Genomic DNA, 19,999 nt, shown 5'->3' with positions numbered 1-19,999 from the left:
CCACAAGGAATAACCTGAAAATCGTCACAACGACAAAAACTATTGAATAACTGATAGCACCATTTTTGTCAAAGAACTGATAGAAAACCACCTTGGTACAGGGACCAAGTTCAACAAAAAAAAACCCACATCATTCACCAATTTCCAAGTTCTTTCACAGCCAACAGACACAGACCCATGTTTAATCCTTCTCAATCCAAATGTAATGCTCAGAATTAGAAATCTATACAAGAACCTAATTTAAATCTCAAAGACTCACTAACCTCGTAGTGTCGCGGTGGTGCCGAAGGGAAGTCACGCTTATATTCGGCCTCATCCGCGAATGAAGGAGTGGCGCTCGGTGGGAGGATCGAATCCAGAAAGCCACGGGGTTTCTAGTGAACCCACATAGTCCGATGAATTCAGCCGCCGCGTGTGGTGAGGCAGCCCTGGGTTGCTGCGTGTTGTTCAAGGCCAGACAGCCAGATGCGTCTTCGAGGCACCTCCGATGATAACATGCACCAGACCCGGCGGCTTCACGGTGACTATAAGATCGTACTCTTGACGTCGTGTTCAGGTGGTTCGCCGGCGTTGACTTCTCTTGACAGCGGAGACCAACGGAGACGGCATCAATGGAGACTATGCGATGTTAGATGCATATAGGGAGGTTGGGAGAGATCGTCCACGGTAAGTCAATGTGGGTCTATGGTAAATTAGGTTTAACGGGATACATTAGGTTTAATCTGGATTAACTTAGATGTGTCTTTTGTAAGTGAATGAACTTGGTGTCCATCCCAACTCAAATTAGCAAATCTTGGCAGAAAGAATGTTAGTAATGTAGCATGATTTTTTATCATATAAAAAAGGGTGGTGCAAATCTAATAAAAGTACATTCAACATTCAAATAAGTTTATATATAAGGAAACTATTTCAATCAAATTTAGATTTGATACCTCGTTTATTTTTTTGATAATGTGATTTGATACTTCGTTTATATTAATTAATGAATTATCAAAAGATATAAGATTGTAATTATTGGTGATTTTCTCATAAAAAATATTGGTGATTTGTTGTCAATAAAAAATTTGTTACTAACCTGGTAACCCACATTTATTGTAATAAGTAATAGCTAATAAAATTAAAACTTGTAGCAACAGTGCATTTCTTCTATAGAGACATCAAACACCAATATTTGTACTAAAGCTGGAAGTGAGTCAAGCCATTTTATAAGCTAACTCGAACTCGACTCGTTAATAGCTCGATAAGCTAAACTCGTGAACTAGTAAGCTATCTTGAGCCTGAAATTGAGCTCATAAATTAAATGAGTCGGGTTTAAACTTAGATAAACTTAGCTCATTATATATATATATATATATATATATATATATATATATATATATATATATATATATATATATATATATATCTTAACTATCTTAATTATTTAAAATTTTATATTTATTTTTTATATATAATTTTGATATAGGACATAAATAAAAAATTTATAATTTGTTGATAGATAAATAATATATAAAATTAATCTTTTTAAATATTTTTAAAATATATAAGATATAATTTATATTGATATAGAATTATATAGATTATGTTCTTATTATTTGAGTCAGCTCGTGAGCTTTCGGTGAGCTGAGCTTAAACTTAAGAAATATGCTCGATTGTTAATGAATCGAGCCGTAAGCCAAACTCAATTTTCGTGAGCTGAGCTTGAGCTTGATCTAGCTCGATTCAACTAGGCTCACTTCCACACTACACCAGGAACAGAGCATAGCGGTGGAGAATTGGCGGTGTTTCACCTTGCCACCGCAAAGCAAGGCTGCGGAAGAAGGATCTCTTCGTGTGCCGCAACCTTAGCGGCGATTGCTTAGTGAAACGCCGCTAGGTAAGGATCTAATAACTCAATTTCTGTTTTACCCCTTTTTAATTTATCTTATATCATCTAATTGATTTCTCCCCAAATTTTGCAGAACCTCGCGAAGAGTCATTGGAAGCGTGCGAACACTGCCGTCGCTGCTCCACTGCGCTACTGCTGCCGATCCATCGTCCTCTGGCCGCCGTCAAGCCTTTGTCTCATCCACAGTTCTTGAAACCCATACTCCCTCGCCCAGGGTGTGCAAAATCCATAAGATTTGCTCCACTCTGTGCCTCTGTTTGGGTTGTCAAGTTGCACAGCTCCCATACAAACTTCTCCCACCGGCGTCGAAGTTTCCCATCACCTTGGTCGTGCACGTAACTATTGAGTCCATCCTTCACCGTTTGCCATTCTGAGCTATCACGGCCTCTCCCTATCACTGGTTAGTTCTGACACTTTGAGCTTTCCTTCGTGTTTTCACTCTTGGTTCGGAATTTTGAACAAGAATTTGTCCATATCTTCTATTAATTTGTCCATAACTTTAACTATTTGAACACGTGAGTGTTGATTGGCTATCTAGTGGTGTGGTAATTTATAACCCACAAACTAACTGGCAAGTGCACCGGGTCGTACCAAGTAATACCTCAGGTGAGTGATGGTCGATCCCACAAGGATTGATGGATCAAGCAGCAATGGTTGGTTAAACTACTTAGTTAGGCAAACAAAAAATAGTGTTTGAGTGTTGAAAGATCATTAAACAGTAAATTAAGAGTTTGAAGACAACAGATGAATAAGTGGGAATAAAATATTGGAGAAAAAAGTTAAGGTTTCAGAGTTATCTATTCTTCTGGATTAACTTTTGTTACTAACTATTTTAATCATGTAGGATTTAATTTATGGCAAATTATATGTGACTAGACCCTAATTCCTTAGACCTTTCTAGTCTCCTCTAAAATTCATTAACTGCCAATTTCTTGGTCATTTAATTCCAATTAGAAGCTGCATGATCAAATTCCAGTTTATATGCCACAAAACTCTAATTACCCAAAAATAAAAGGATTATATGTCACGTATCCCGTTAAATCCAGATATTTAAAATTTAGGAGAATATATTTTCAAGCTGTTGTTCAAGTAAAGAGCTTTTCCAAGTTTTACAAGAACTCAAATAGAAAGAGGGTCATACTTTCGTTCCACCCAAATTCATAAGATAAAGAGCAAAAATAATTCTTAAATTATAAATCTACACATGAATTAAAATAGAAAAAGTAATAAAATCAATGCATACAAATAGACAGAGCTCCTAACCTTAACAATAGAGGATTAGTTGCTCATGATTGAGAGGGAAAATAAGGATTCAGATAAAATGTACAGAGTTCCAATCTGATGGCCTCCTTCAAGTTAACTAATGGAATCCCTTTTTATAACTAATCCTAATAAATTTAAAATCTAATTATCTAAAATTAAAATAATATCTTTTCCTAAAAATAAGATTTGAATTTAAATCAGAATAATCAGCAAGTCTTCAATTGATGGGTGTGGACCACATGTTTTGTCCATTCTGCAGCTTCTAATATGTGTTTTCTGGGCTGAAAACTGGGTCAAAACAGCCCAGAAATCGCCCCCAGCATTTTTCTTCATTTTCTGCACGTGGCGCATGTCACGCGTACGTGTCAGTCACGCGTACGCGTCGATGGTCTTTTTCGCAAGTCATGCGGTCGCGTCAGTCACGCGCACGCGTTGCTGAGCAAATCTTCAAATTACGCAGACGCGTCGCCATGGAAAGCTCCAAATCACGCGCACGCGTCAGTCACGCATATGCGTCACTCCTTGCTACCATCTCCTTTTGTTCTTGTGTTGCAGAAACTCCATCAAATCCAGCCGAATGCTATCTAAAATAAACAAAATTGCAAAAGACTCAAAGTAGCATCCATATTGGCTAAAAGATAATTAATTCTTTATTAAACTCAACAAATGAGATGCAAATTCACTAGGAAAAGATAGGAAAGATGCTCACGCATCATCTAGCTAATTGAGTTTGATTAATTAGCAGATTGTAATTCTATTTTTTAAGAGACAATGCTAATTAGAGTATACGTACATCTGTGTTTGATAAGCAAGAATGAATTGCTCAGTTATTTTGTTTCTCTTAAGTAATGAGACTAGATTGTAGAGAATTAATCTTGTCTATCTCTCCCCTTGAGTCACTCTCTTATCCTGTAAATAGCTCAAGTACTTTTTGCATAGTGTGATGAGTGTGGATTTGAGAAACAGGGTTGACTGGTTCGAGTGATCTAAAGAGCATGTTGTTTTCATTCAACTGAATTAATTTTTAAAGATCCTGTGATTCTCAATCGACTGTTCATTTTTTATTTCTTTCTCCCATTTTTCTTATGATCGATTATCCATTTTTACCTTATCTCTTAAATCGGCCTTAGTTAGTAGACTTTGAAGGGCAATCATGTGAGTTGAAATGAATCAAGCAAGCTTTAGTACGAGTTAAAAGAAAACTCCATTATCCTCTAAACCCATACTGAACCCCCTCCGCATGCATGTTCCTTTTAAAGTGAAGATTCTTAAACTAATCTAGTTACAAGTTTTTGGATGAATCCTAATAAATAGAAGCCCTTATTAGTCTTCCATTTCATAATTGTGATAAACTGTGATTGGTTCTTCTGACACAGCCCATTTTGGCTTAGTTTTTTTAATTCATGTCCTTATTTACTGTTTATTCATTTGTTTGTGCTATTTCATTAAAACCGACATTGATAAGGGATGGATTAAAAAGCCACGAGGTAGTGTAGAATATTGGGATGGTTTGAATAAATTCCTTGACTTCGCATTTGCCAATGCATCATCCGATGGGATGATACATTGTCCATGTCTTTTGTGTGGGATTCGGTTTTTTCAAATGAGAGAGGATGTGTATGATCATCTTCTGATGAAATCCTTTCCCCTAACTTTACTTTTTGCTTACATCACAGTGAGAGGATCGTAGATGAGAGCTCTAGTGGCAGAGAAGAATTAGAACCCACTGGAAACTCAGGAGATCAAATGTGTGACATGGTCCACGAGGCATTCAACTTCCCAGGAATGTAGAGGAATGATGAAGACTTGATGGATGAACATGTCGGAAACGGTGCAAAGGGGTTGTCGTACTTATCTTACGAACCTAGACGCGAGGCTCGTGCCTTACATGACTTGCTTGAGGATGGCGAGCAAGAACTATATCCGAGATTTAAAGGATTCTCGAAGCTGTCTTTCTTGGCGAGATTGTACCATATAAAATGCAAGTGCGGAGTGAGCGACAAGGCTTTCGGTTTGATTCTAGAGCTATTGGGGGACACCTTTGAGCATGTAAAGATTCTGAAGACCTTGCACAATGCCAAGAAGATCATAAGGAAGCTTGGTATTGAGTACAAGAAGATAGATGCATGTCCAAATGATTGCATGCTATACTAGGGCTCCGACTAAGACCTGTCTAGATGCAAACAGTGTAGAGCACTCAGATGGAAGCAAAAGACCCGAAAGAATTCTTTAGTAAGGATCAACATCATCGTCAAGAAGAATGGGAAATCTTTGGCAGCGAAGATTCTCCGCTACTTTCCTCTTATTCCACGGTTGCAGCGATTATTCATGTCCGGCAAGACAGCCGTGGACATGTTGTGGCACAAGAGAGGAGCCAAATCTGAAGGTTCTTTAAGGCATCCCAAGGACGGCGAGGCTTGAAAAGCATTTGACAGGAGATATACTGACTTTTTTGGCGATCTGTGCAGTGTTTGCTTAGCCCTGGCCAGTGATGGATTCAATCCTTATGGAAACCTCAGTTTAAAGTACTCAATATGGCCAGTGATTCTTATTCCATACAACTTACCCCAATGGATTTGCATGAAATAAACAAAATTTATTCTCTCCATGATTATTCCCGGTCCTAAAATGCTTGGCAATGACATAGATGTCTACCTACAGCCCCTGATCGATGAGTTAAAGCAGTTGTGGGCCGGTGTTGATACGTACGATGCCAGTGAGAAGAAAACATTCAAGATGCATGCTGTGCTGATATGGACTATCAGCGATTTTCCTGGATTGGGCAATTTATTTGGCTAGAATACGTACGGCGGGAGAGCTTGCCCCACGTGCAATTTGGACGCCGATACTAGACGACTCACCTTCAGTCAGAAATGGTGTTTCATGGGTCATCGTCGTTTCTTGAATCACGATTACAGATATAGACAGGACCGGAGTAGATTTGATGGAAAAGGTAGAGGATAGATCCCCACCTATCAAATTGACTGGCAGGGATATCTTGAGATAGTTGGAGGGTGTGCCAGTCTCACACAGCAAAGTGCAAGTGGTGGGCGATAAAAGAAGGCACGAACAGCAGGCCGTGGTTCAAGACGAGTCTCCTTGGGAAAAGAGGAGTATATTCTTTGATCTACCATATTGGGAGAACAACGAATTACGTCACAACCTTGACGTGATGCACATAGAGAAGAATGTGTGCGACAACATTGTCTTCACCATGTTGAATGAGAGTCATAAATCCAAAGACCACCTAAAAGCTCGAAAAGATCTCCAGTTGACGGGAATCAGGCATGATATGTGGCCACTTGAAGGTGTAAAGTATCCCTCTGTAGTCTTTACCATGTCAAATCTACAGAATGATGTCTGATGAGCGGATAATTTATACGCTTTTTGGCATTGTTTTTAGTATGTTTTAGTTAGTTTTTATTATATTCTTATTAGTTTTATTTAAAATTCACTTTTTTGGACTTTACTATGAGTTTGTGTGTTTTTCTGTGATTTCAGGTATTTTTTGGCTGAAATTGAGGGACCTGAGCAAAAATCTGATTCAGAGGCTGAAAAAGGACTGCAGATGCTGTTGGATTCTGACCTCTTTGCACTCAAAGTGGATTTTCTGGAGCTACAGAATTCCAATTGGCGCGCTCTCAATTGCGTTGGAAAGTATACATCCTGGACTTTCTAGCAATATATAATAGTTTATACTTTGCTCGAGATTTGATGGCCTAAACAGGTGGTGCACGAAATTGCAATCACACTTTTGCAATTCCGCACAACTAACCAGCAAGTGCACTAGGTCATCCAAGTAATACCTTACGTGAGTAAGGGTCGATCCCACGGAGATTGTCGGCTTGAAGCAAGCTATGGTTATCTTGTAACTCTTAGTCAGGATATCAATAATTATCAGGGTTGATTGTGAAAAGTAAAAGAACATGAAATAAGTACTTGTTTTGCAGTAATGGAGAACAGGTTGAGGTTTTGGAGATGCTCTATCTTCTAAATCTCTGCTTTCCTACTGTCTTCTTCTTCAAGCACACAAGGCTCCTTCCATGGCAAGCTGTATGTAGGGTTTCACCGTTGTCAATGGCTACCTCCCATCCTCTCAGTGAAAATGTTCAACGCACCCTGTCACGGCACGACTATTCATCTGTCGGTTCTCAATCAGGTTGGAATAGAATCCAGTGATTCTTTTGCGTCTGTCACTAACGCCCAGCCTTCAGGAGTTTGAAGCTCATCACAGTCATTCAATCATTGAATCCTACTCAGAATACCACAGACAAGGTTTAGACCTTCCAGATTCTCTTGAATGCCGCCATCAATTCTAGCTTATACCACGAAGATTCTGATTAAGGAATCCAAGAGATATCTACTCAATCTAAGGTAGAACGGAGGTGGTTGTCAGGCACAGGTTCATAGTTGAGAATGATGATGAGTGTCACGGATCATCACATTCATCAGGTTTAAGAACAAGTGATATCTTAGAATGGAAGCAAGCATGATTGAATGAAAAACAGTAGTAATTGCATTAATCCATCAAGACACAGCAGAGCTCCTCACCCCCAACCATGGGGTTTAGAGACTCATGCTGTAGAAGATACAATGAAAAACGTGTAAAGTGTCATGAGGTACAGATACAATGTCAAAAGATCCTATTAATAGTGAACTAGTAACCTAGGGTATACAGAAATGAGTAAATGACGTAAAAATCCACTTCTGGGTCCACTTAGTGTGTGCTTGGGCTGAGCATTGAAGCTTTCATGTGTATAGACTTTTTCTGGAGTTAAACGCCAGCTTTTATGCCAGTTTGGGCGTTTAACTCCAATTTTTATGCCAGTTCCAGCGTTAAACGCTGGGAATTCTGAAGCTGATTTGCAACGCCGGTTTGGGCCATCAAATCTCGGGTAAAGTATGAACTATTATACATTGCTGGAAAGCCCAGGATGTCTACTTTCCAACGCCGTTGAGAGCGCGCCAATTGGGCTTCTGTAGCTCCAGAAAATCCACTTCGAGTGCAGGGAGGTCAGAATCCAACAGCATCTGCAGTCCTTTTCAGCCTCTGAATCAGATTTTTGCTCAGGACCCTCAATTTCAGCCAGAAAATACCTGAAATCACAGAAAAACACACAAACTCATAGTAAAGTCCAGAAAAGTGAATTTTAACTAAAAACTACTAAAAGTATACTAAAAACTAACTAAAATTTACTAAAAACATACTAAAAACAATGCCAAAAAGCGTATAAATTATCCGCTCATCACAATACCAAACTTAAATTGTTGCTTGTCCCCAAGCAACTGAAAATCAAAATAGAATAAAAAGAAGAGAATATACTATAGACTCCAATATATCAAAGAAACTTAGCTCCAATTAGATGTGCGGGACTATTAGCTTTTTGCTTCCGAACAGTTTTGGCATCTCATTTTATCCTTTGAAGTTTAGAATGATTGGCATCTATAGGAATTCAGAATTCAGATAGTGTTATTGATTCTCCTAGTTAAGTATGATGATTCTTGAACATAGCTACTTTATGAGTCTTGGCTGTGGCCCAAAGCACTCTGTCTTCCAGTATTACCACCGGATACATACATGCCTCAGACACATAACTGGGTGAACCTTTTTAGATTGTGACTCAGCTTTGCTAGAGTCCCCAATTAGAGGTGTCCAGGGTTCTTAAGCACACTCTTTTTGCCTTGGATCACAACTTTATTATTTTTTTCTTTTTCCTCTTCTCTCATTTTTTTTCATTTTTCTCTTTTTTTTTGCTTTTTCTTGCTTCAAGAATCATTTTTATGATTTTTCAGATCCTCAGTAACATGTCTCCTTTTCCATCATTCTTTCAAGAGCCAACAATTTTAACATTCTTAAAACAACAAATTCAAAAGACATATGCACTGTTCAGGCATTCATTTAGAAAACAAAAAGTATTGTCACCACATCAAACTAATTCAACTAGTTTCAGAGATAAATTCGAAGTCCTATACTTCTTGTTCTTTTGTAATAAAAACATTTTTCATTTAAGAAAGGTGATGGATTCATAGGACATTCATAGCTTTAAGGCATAGACACTAAGATACTAATAATCATGTAATAAGACACAAACATAGATAAACATAAGCATAAAAATTCGAAAAAATAGAAAATAAAGAACAAGAAGATTAAAGAACGGGTCCACCTTAGTGATGGCGGCTTGTTCTTCCTCTTGAAGATCTTATGGAGTGCTTGAGCTCCTCAATGTCTCTTCCTTGCCTTTGTTGCTCCTCTCTCATGATTCTATGATCTTCTTTAATTTCATGGAGGAGGATGGAATGTTCTTGGTGCTCCACCCTTAGTTGTCCCATGTTGGAACTCAATTCTCCTAGGGAGGTGTTGATTTGCTCCCAATAGTTTTGTGGAGGAAAGTGCATCCCTTGAGATGAATATCTCCATCTCCCATGGCTCGGAGGTGGAAGCTTTTGCCCTCCCTTTCTAGAGGTTTCTCCGGCCTTAGGTGCCATAAATGATTATGGAGAAACAAAAAGCAACGCTTTTACCACACCAAACTTAGAAGGTTTGCTCGTCCTCGAGCAAAAGAAGAAAGAAGAGAGAGTGGCGGGGTAGGTGGGGATCCTGTGGGGTCCACAGATCCTGAGGTGTCAAGGATAATTCATCCCTGCACCAAGTGGCGAGCAAAAATGCTCCTTTTGCCATTCCTGGCGTTAAACGCTGGGCTGGTGCCCATTTCTGGCGTTTAACGCCAGCTTGGTGCCCATTCCTGGCGTTTAACGCCAGTCTGGTGCCCATTTCTGGCGTTAAATGCCCAGAATGGTGCTAGACTGGGCGTTAAACGCCCATTTGCTGCCCTTACTGGCGTTTAAACGCCAGCAAGTTTTCCTCCAGGGTGTGCTATTTTTCTTTTTGTTTTTCATTCTGTTTCTGCTTTTTCAATTGATTTTGTGACTTTCCATGATCATCAACCTATAGAAAACATAAAATAACAAAGGTAAATAATAAATATAACATTGGGTTGCCTCCCAACAAGCGCTTCTTTAATGTCAGTAGTATGACAGTGGGCTCTCATGGAGCCTCACAGATACTCAGAGCCATGTTGGAACCTCCCAACACCAAACTTAGAGTTTGAATGTGGGGGTTCAACACCAAACTTAGAAGTTGGTTGTGGCCTCCCAACACCAAACTTAGAGTTTGACTGCGGGGGCTCTGTTTGACTCTGTTTTGAGAGAAGCTCTTCATGCTTCCTTTCCATGGTTACAGAAGAGGAACCTTGAGTCTTATAGTTTGCACTTTCTGTAAGCCACGGAGCTTCCTGAATAGCAAATAATTGCTCATCCGGAAAGGTTTCAGAGATCTCAGTAGGAGGGAGGGATGCTCCTGCTACTGGTTCTATCCGGGACAGGTGACAGCTACTTGATTCTCTGTCCCTTTTCTGTCTCTTATTTCTATATCAAACTCTTGCAGAAGCAACACCCATCTTATGAGCCTGGGTTTTGAATCTTGCTTTGTGAGTAGATATTTAAGAGCAGCATGGTCAGTGTACACAATCACTTTTGATCCTACTAAATAAGATCTGAACTTGTCAATGGCATAAACCACTGCAAGTAACTCCTTTTCTGTGGTTGTGTAGTTCTTCTGTGCATCATTTAGAATACGGCTGCCATAATAAATGACGTGCAGAAGCTTACCATGCCTTTGTCCCAATACTGCACCAATGGCATGGTCACTGGCATCACACATTAGTTCAAATGGTAATGCCCAGTCTGGTACAGAGATGACTGGTGCTGTGACCAGCTTAGCTTTCAGAGTCTCAAACGCCTGCAGACACTCATTATCAAAAATAAATGGAGTGTCAGCAGCTAGCAGATTACTCAGAGGTTTGACAATTTTTGAAAAATCCTTTATAAACCTTCTGTAGAATCCTGCATGTCCCAGAAAGCTTCTGATTGCCTTAACATTGGTAGGTGGTGGTAATTTTTCAATTACTTCAACTTTAGCTTGATCCACCTCTATTCCCTTGTTTGAAATTTTATGCCCAAGGACAATCCCTTCAGTCACCATAAAGTGACATTTTTCCCAGTTTAAAACTAGGTTGGTCTCTTGGCATCTTTTCAGAACAAGTGCTAGATGGTTAAGGCAGGAGCTGAATGAGTCTCCAAATACTGAAAAGTCATCCATGAAGACTTCCAGAAATTTCTCTACCATATCTGAGAAGATAGAGAGCATGCACCTTTGAAAGGTTGCAGGTGCATTGCACAGACCAAAAGGCATCCTTCTGTAGGCAAATACTCCAGAAGGACATGTAAATGCTGTTTTCTCTTGGTCCTGAGGATCTACTGCAATTTGGTTGTAACCTGAATAGCCATCCAAAAAGCAGTAGTATTCATGACCTGCTAGTCTCTCTAGCATCTGGTCTATGAATGGTAAAGAAAAATGATCCTTTCTGGTGACTGTATTGAGCCTTCTGTAGTCAATACACATGCGCCACCCTGTAACTGTTCTTGTAGGAACCCGTTCATTCTTTTCATTATGAACCACTGTCATGCCTCCCTTCTTGGGGACAACATGGACAGGGCTCACCCAGGGGCTATCTGAAATAGGATAAATAATCCCAGCCTCTAGTAACTTAGTGACCTCTTTCTGCACCACCTCCTTCATGGCTGGATTTAGCCGCCTTTGTGGTTGAACCACTGGCTTAACATCATCCTCCAATAGGATCTTGTGCATGCATCTTGCTGGGCTAATGCCCTTAAGATCACTTATGGACCACCCAAGAGCTGTCTTGTGTGTCCTTAGCACTTGAATTAGTGCTTCCTCTTCCTGTGGATTTAAAGCAGAGCTTATGATCACTGGAAAAGTGTCACCTTCTCCCAGAAATGCATATTTCAGGGATGGTGGTAGTGGCTTGAGCTCGGGTTTAGGAGGCTTATCTTCTTCTTGAGGAATTTTCAGAATTTCTTTTATTTCCTTTAGTTCCTCCAGATCAGGCTGAACATCTTTAAAGATGTCATCTAGCTCTGATTCAAAACTTTCAGTCATATTGACCTCCTCCACCAAAGAGTCAATAATATCAGTGCTCATGCAGTCATTTGATGTGTCTGGATGCTGTATAGCTTTGACAACATTCAACTTGAACTTATCCTCATTGACTCTCAGGGTTAATTTCCCTTTTTGGACATCAATGAGGGTCCGTCCAGTTGCTAGGAAAGGTCTTCCTAGAATGAGAGTTGCACTCTTGTGCTCCTCCATTTCCAGCACTACAAAGTCAGTGGGAAAGGCAAATGGCCCAACCTTGACAATCATGTCCTCAATTATGCCTGATGGGTATTTAATGGAGCCATCAGCAAGTTGGAGACATATCCTGGTTGGTTTGACTTCTTCAGTCAAGCCAAGCTTTCTGATAGTGGATGCAGGTATTAGGTTGATACTTGCCCCAAGATCACATAGAGCTTTCTTGGTACAAGTACCCTCTAATGTGCATGGTATCATAAAGCTTCCAGGATCTTTAAGCTTCTCTAGTAAGCTCTTTAATATGACTGCACTGCATTCTTCAGTGAGAAAAACTTTTTCAGTTTCTCTCCAATCCTTCTTATGACTTAAGATCTCTTTCATGAACTTAGCATAAGAAGGTATTTGCTCAAGTGCCTCTGCAAATGGAATCTTTATTTCAAGAGTCCTTAGATAGTCTGCAAAGCGGGCAAATTGCTTATCCTGTTCCGCTTGGCGAAATTTCTGAGGATAAGGCATCTTGGCTTTATATTCTTCAACCTTAGTTGCTGCAGGTTTATTTCCTACAGAAGTGGTTGGAGAAGCCTGCTTAAGGGGGTTGTTATCAGCACTTGCAAGTGTCTGACCCCTTTGTGGCGTTTGAACGCTAGGATTGGGTGCTTTTTGGGCGTTTGACGCCAGATTGCAACCCTTTTCTGGTGTTTGAACGCCAGAAGTGGCTACCCATTGGGCGTTTAACGCCACTTTCTTACCCTTTTCTGGCGTTTGAACGCCAGAATCATTCCTCTCTGGGCTCTTACTGTCCTCAGAGGGATTTTGGGTAGTTGGTTGGTCATCCTCCGTTAGTTGTTCCTTTCTTAGCTTTCTGCTGCTTTGAGTTGATATATTCAATGTCCTCCCACTCCTTAATTTAACAGCTTGGCATTCTTCTGTTATCTGTTTAGATAGTTGCTGTCTTGTTTGATTCAATTGTGCTTCCATATTCTTGTTAGCATTTTTAGTGTCTTGGAGCATCTCTTTAAATTCTGCTAATTGTTTTGTCATAAGGAGTAATTGCTGATTAAGCTCAACCATCTGTTCTTGAGGGTTAGGATCAGTAGTTACTGCCATAGCTTCTTCTTTTATAGAGGACTCACTGCTTGAGTATAAATGTTGATTTCTAGCAACAGTATTTATGAGCTCTTGAGCCTCTTCAATTGTCTTTCTCATATGTATAGATCCACCAGCTGAGTGGTCTAGAGACATCTGAGCTTTTTCTGTAAGCCCATAATAGAAGATGTCTAACTGTACCCACTCTGAAAATATTTCAGAGGGGCATTTTCTTAGCATACCTCTATACCTCTCCCAGGCATTATACAGGGATTCATTATCCTCTTGTTTAAAGCCTTGGATGTCCAGCCTTAGCTGTGTCATCCTTTTTGGAAGGTAAAATTGATTCAGGAATTTGTCTGATAACTGTTTCCATGTCTTTATGCTTGTTGTAGGTTGGTTATTCAACCACCTCTTAGCTTGATCTTTTACAGCAAATGGAAACAGTAATAATCTGTAGACATCCTGATCCACCTCTTTATCACGTACTGTGTCAGCAAGTTGTAGGAATTGTGCCAGAAACTCAGTAAGTTCTTCCTGTGGAAGACCGGAATACTAGCAATTTTGCTGCACCATGATAATGAGTTGAGGATTTAGCTCAAAGCTGCTTGCTTTGATGGGAGGTATACAGATGCTACTCCCATATGCAGCTGTAATGGGGTTAGCATATGACCCCATAGTCCTTCTGGACTGCTCAATTCCACTTAGGTCCATGATGGAGAAAGGAAAATGATGCAGATATTATTTTATTTTTATTTTTATTTTTTTATTTTAATTAAAAGTGACCGAAAATAATGAAATAAAATAAATGGAAAATAAAATAAAATTTCAAAAAATAAAATCAAAGCAAATTGAAAACTAAATTAATTAATTAATTAAAAAGATTTTGGAATTAGCAATTAAAAAAAGAAATGATTGATAATTATTTTGAAAAAGATATGATTGAGAAGATATGATTGCAAATAAAAATGATTGAAAAGACATGATTTTGAAAATCTTTGACTAATTTAATGCAAAATTTCAAAAATTATGAGTAAAACAAGGAAAGGATATTTTTTATTTTTAAATTTTAATGAGGAAAGAGAAAAACAACAGAACGACACTAAACTTAGAAATTTTAGATCAAAACAAAGAGAACAAACAAGAAAACTTTGAATGTCAAGATGAACACTAAGAACACTTTGAAGATCAAGATGAACACCAAGAACAAATTTTTGAAAAATTTTTAAGTGAATAAAAGCACAAAAGACACCAAACTTAAAATTTTTAGAAAATTAAACACAAGTTTTCGAAAACTTAAAGGAAAACACAAAGAAGACACCAAACTTAAAATATAAAACTAAACTCAAATAAAAGACTCTAAACCAAAAAAAATAAAACAGTCCTAATCTAAGCAACAAGATAAACCGTCAGTTGTCCAAACTCGAAACATTCCCCGGCAACGGCGCCAAAAACTTGGTGCACGAAATTGCAATCACACTTTTGCAATTCCGCACAACTAACCAGCAAGTGCACTGGGTCGTCCAAGTAATACCTTACGTGAGTAAGGGTCGATTCCACGGAGATTGTCGGCTTGAAGCAAGCTATGGTTATCTTGTAACTCTTAGTCAGGATATCAATAATTATCAGGGTTGATTGTGAAAAGTAAAAGAACATGAAATAAGTACTTGTTTTGCAGTAATGGAGAACAGGTTGAGGTTTTGGAGATGCTCTATCTTCTGAATCTCTGCTTTCCTACTGTCTTCTTCTTCAAGCACGCAAGGCTCCTTCCATGGCAAGCTGTATATAGGGTTTCACCGTTGTCAATGGCTACCTCCCATCCTCTCAGTGAAAATGTTCAACGCACCCTATCACGGCACGACTATTCATCTGTCGGTTCTCAATCAGGTTGGAATAGAATCCAGTGATTCTTTTGCGTCTGTCACTAACGCCCAGCCTTCAGGAGTTTGAAGCTCGTCACAGTCATTCAATCATTGAATCCTACTCAGAATACCACAGACAAGGTTTAGACCTTCCGGATTCTCTTGAATGCCGCCATCAATTCTAGCTTATACCACGAAGATTCTGATTAAGGAATCCAAGAGATATCTACTCAATCTAAGGTAGAACGGAGGTGGTTGTCAGGCACAGGTTCATAGTTGAGAATGATGATGAGTGTCACGGATCATCACATTCATCAGGTTTAAGAACAAGTGATATCTTAGAATGGAAGCAAGCATGATTGAATGAAAAACAGTAGTAATTGCATTAATCCATCAAGACACAGCAGAGCTCCTCACCCCCAACCATGGGGTTTAGAGACTCATGCTGTAGAAGATACAATGAGAAACGTGTAAAGTGTCATGAGGTACAGATACAATGTCAAAAGATCCTATTAATAGTGAACTAGTAACCTAGGGTATACAGAAATGAGTAAATGACGTAAAAATCCACTTCTGGGTCCACTTAGTGTGTGCTTGGGCTGAGCATTGAAGCTTTCATGTGTATAGACTTTTTCTGGAGTTAAACGCCAGCTTTTATGCTAGTTTGGGCGTTTAACTCCAATTTTTATGCCAGTTCCAGCGTTAAACGCTGGGAATTCTGAAGCTGATTTGCAACGCCGGTTTGGGCCATCAAATCTCGGGTAAAGTATGAACTATTATACATTGCTGGAAAGCCCAGGATGTCTACTTTCCAACGCCGTTGAGATCGCGCCAATTGGGCTTCTGTAGCTCCAGAAAATCTACTTCGAGTGCAGGGAGGTCAGAATCCAACAGCATCTGCAGTCCTTTTCAGCCTCTGAATCAGATTTTTGCTCAGGACCCTCAATTTCAGCCAGAAAATACCTGAAATCACAGAAAAACACACAAACTCATAGTAAAGTCCAGAAAAGTGAATTTTAACTAAAAACTACTAAAAGTATACTAAAAACTAACTAAAATATACTAAAAACATACTAAAAACAATGCCAAAAAGCGTATAAATTATCCGCTCATCAACAGGCATTTAAAGTCATCTCAAAAATTTTGGCGTTAAATGCCGGAACTGACACAAAAGTGGGAGTTAAACGCCCAAACTGGCACAAAAGCTGGCGTTTAACTCCAAGAAGAGTCGCTACACATGAAAGCTTCAATGCTCAGCCCAAGCACACACCAAGTGGGCCCGGAAGTGGATTTTTACGTCATTTACTCATTTTTGTAAACCCTAAGCTACTAGTTCTCTATAAATAGGACATTTTGCTATTGTATTTTCATCTTGGTTCTTCTGGTTCCCTCTCTGGGGCCGAAGCCAATGATCACCATTATCACTTAGGTATTTTCAACGGTGGAGTTTCTACACACCATATATTAAGGTGTGGAGCTCTGCTGTACCTCGAGTATTAATGCAATTACTATTGTTCTTCTATTCAATTCAGCTTATTCTTGTTCTAAGATATCACTTGTTCCTCAACTTGATGAATGTGATGATCCGTGACACTCATCATCATTCTCACCTGTGAACGTGTGCCTGAGATTGTTCGAGTTTGGACAACTGACGGTTCATCTTGTTGCTTAGATTAGATATTTTTCTTCAGAAATTTTTAAGAATGAATTCTAGAGTTTCAAGGTGATGTTCTTATCATCACAAAGGCTGATTGATTCTCATCAATTTAGCTGTTGAATGTAATGTCCTGCTGAAGCTTGGCTAGCCATGTCTAATCTTTTTAGACTAAAGCTTTAGACTAACATTGCATGATTCCTGGAAATTCCTATTAAGAATTTTGATATCCTTATTTTCTTTTCCACTCAATTTTTGAAAAATCCAAAAAAATTATAAAATCTTAAAATCAAAAATATTTTTATATTTCTTGTTTGAGTCTAGTGTCTAATTTTAAGTTTAGTGTCAATTGCATGTCTTTATTCTTCTAATTTTCGAAAATTACATGCATTATGTTCTTCATTGATCTTCAAGTTGTTCTTGAAGATTTCCTTGCTATGATCTTTAAATTCTCTTGTCTTGAGTATTTTGTTGTTTCTCATATGCATTCTCAATTTGTTAGTGTCAATAGTATACAAATTTCTAAGTTTGGGGTCTTGCATGCATTGTTTATTTGATTTTAGTTGCATTTTGATTATTTCTCATCATTAAAAATTTAAAATTTTTTAATTTGTGTCTTTTCAAGTCAATAATACAGATAATTGAAGATTCAGAACATGTAGCAGAGGAACTACACAGAAAAAGCTGGGCGTTCAAAACGCCCAGTGAAGAAGGAAAACTGGCTGGGCGTTTAACGCCCAAAAGGGTAGCATTTTGGGCGTTAAACGCCAGAATGGATACCATTCTGGGCATTTAACGCCAGGATGGCACAAGAGGGAAGATTTTGTTTTTAATTCAAAATTTTTCAAAGTTTTCATAATTTTTCAAAATCAATTTTTTTTTTTCAAATCATATCTTTTCAATCATATCTTTTCAAAATCAATTTCTTTCCATTTTTAAAAATACTTGCTAACAATTAATGATTTAATTCAAAACTTTCAAGTATGTTGCCTTTTCTGTTAAGAAAGGTTTAATGTCTGAATCATATCTTTTAAATTTCTTGTTAGCCAAGTCATTAATTTTTAAAAAAATCAAATATTTTTAATTATTTTTCAATCATATCTTTTTAAAATCATATCTTTTCAATCATATCTTCTTAATCACATCTTTTTCAAAATAGTTTTCAATCATATCTTTTTGATTTCTAATTTCAAAATCTTTTTCAAAATTCACTTTATTTCTTTCTCAATCTTAGTTTTCGAAAATCATCAATCAAATTTTCAAAATTTCTTTTAATTGTTTCAAAATCTTTTACTTTATTTTCGAAAATTCTTCCCCTCTTCTCATACTCCTCCACTATCAATAATTCGAACTCAATCTCTCTTGATAAGTTCGAATTCTTCTTCTTCTACCTCCTCCTTCTATTCTTCTTTTCCTCTGACATCTCAAGGAATCTCTATACTGTGACATAGAGGATTCCATATTTTCTTGTTCTCTTCTCTTTCATATGAGCAGGAGCAAAGACAAAAGCATTCTTGTTGAGGCTGACCCTGAACCTGAAAGGACCTTGAAGCGAAAGCTAAGAGAAGCTAAAGCACTACTCTCTGTAGAGGACCTAACATAAATCTTCAAACAAGAATAAGGCATGGCAGCCGAAAACAACAACAATGCCAACAATGCAAGGAAGGTGCTGGGTGACTTTACTGCACCTACTCCCGACTTCTATGGGAGAAGCATCTCTATCCCTGCCATTGGAGCAAACAACTTTGAGCTTAAGCCTCAATTAGTTTCTCCAATGCAACAGAATTGCAAGTTCCATGGACTTCCATTGGAAGATCCTTATCAGTTTTTAGCTAAATTCTTGCAAATCTGTGACACTGTCAAGACCAATGGGGTTGACCCTGAGGTCTACAGACTTATGCTATTCCCTTTTACTGTAAGAGACAGAGCTAGGATATGGTTGGACTCACAACCTAAAGAAAGCCTGAACTCTTTGGAAAAGCTAGTCAATGCCTTCTTGGCAAAGTTCTTTCCACCTCAAAAATTGAGTAAGCTTAGAGTGGAAGTCCAAACCTTCAGACAGAAGGAAGGTGAATCCCTCTATGAAGCTTGGGAAAGATACAAACAATTGATCAGAAAGTGTCCTTCTGACATGCTTTCTGAATGGAGCATCATAGGTATCTTCTATGATGGTCTGTCTGAACTGTCCAAGATGTCATTGGACAGCTCTGCTGGAGGATCTCTTCATCTGAAGAAGACGCCTACAGAAGCTCAAGAACTCATTGAAATGGTTGCAAATAACCAATTCATGTACACTTCTGAAAGGAATCCTGTGAACAATGGGACGAATCAGAAGAAAGGAGTTCTTGAGATTGATACTCTAAATGCCATATTGGCTCAGAACAAAATATTGACTCAGCAAGTCAATATGATTTCTCAAAGTCTATCTGGAATGCAAGCTGCACCAAGCAGTACTAAGGACGCTTCATCTGAAGAAGAAGCTTATGATCCTGAGAACCCATCAATAGAAGAGATGAATTACATGGGAGAACCCTATGGAAACACCTATAATCCTTCATGGAGAAATCATCCAAATCTCTCATGGAAGGATCAACAGAGACCTCAACAAGGTTTCAACAACAATAATAGTGGAAGAAACAGGTTTAGCAATGGCAAGCCTTTTCCATTATCTTCTCAGCAACAGACAGAGAATTCTAAGCAGAGCCACTCTGACTTAGCAACCATGGTCTCTGATCTAATCAAAACCATCAAAGTTTCATGATTGAAACAAGGTCCTCCATTAGAAACTTGGAGGCACAAGTGGGTTAGCTGAGTAAGAAAGTTACTGAACTCCCTCCTAGTACTTTTCCAAGCAATACAGAAGAGAATCCAAAAGGAGAGTGTAAGGTCATCAACATGGCCGAATTTGGAGAGGAGGAAGAGGCAGTGATCACCACTGAGGAAGACCTCAATGGACGTCCACTGGCCTCCAATGAGTTCCCTAATGAGGAACCATGGGAATCTAAGGCTCACACTGAGACCATAGAGATTCCATT

At 38.7% G+C, this 19,999-nt stretch overlaps 1 non-coding gene across 1 annotated transcript; it reads right to left on the bottom strand.

Annotated features, from left to right (window-relative positions):
- Positions 1-18,993: 18,993 nt before the first annotated feature.
- On the bottom strand, positions 18,994-19,101 carry LOC112700136 (small nucleolar RNA R71). The gene has a single exon (XR_003153054.1). It is a non-coding gene; the product is annotated as a small nucleolar RNA R71 (small nucleolar RNA).
- Between the last annotated feature and the right edge of the window lie 898 nt (positions 19,102-19,999).

The sequence above is a fragment of the Arachis hypogaea genome, chromosome 6 (assembly GCF_003086295.3).
Source record: "Arachis hypogaea cultivar Tifrunner chromosome 6, arahy.Tifrunner.gnm2.J5K5, whole genome shotgun sequence".
Lineage (NCBI taxonomy): Eukaryota > Viridiplantae > Streptophyta > Magnoliopsida > Fabales > Fabaceae > Arachis > Arachis hypogaea.
Note: the sequence above shows the minus strand (reverse complement) of the source record. Positions and strands in the feature narration are given on the sequence as shown.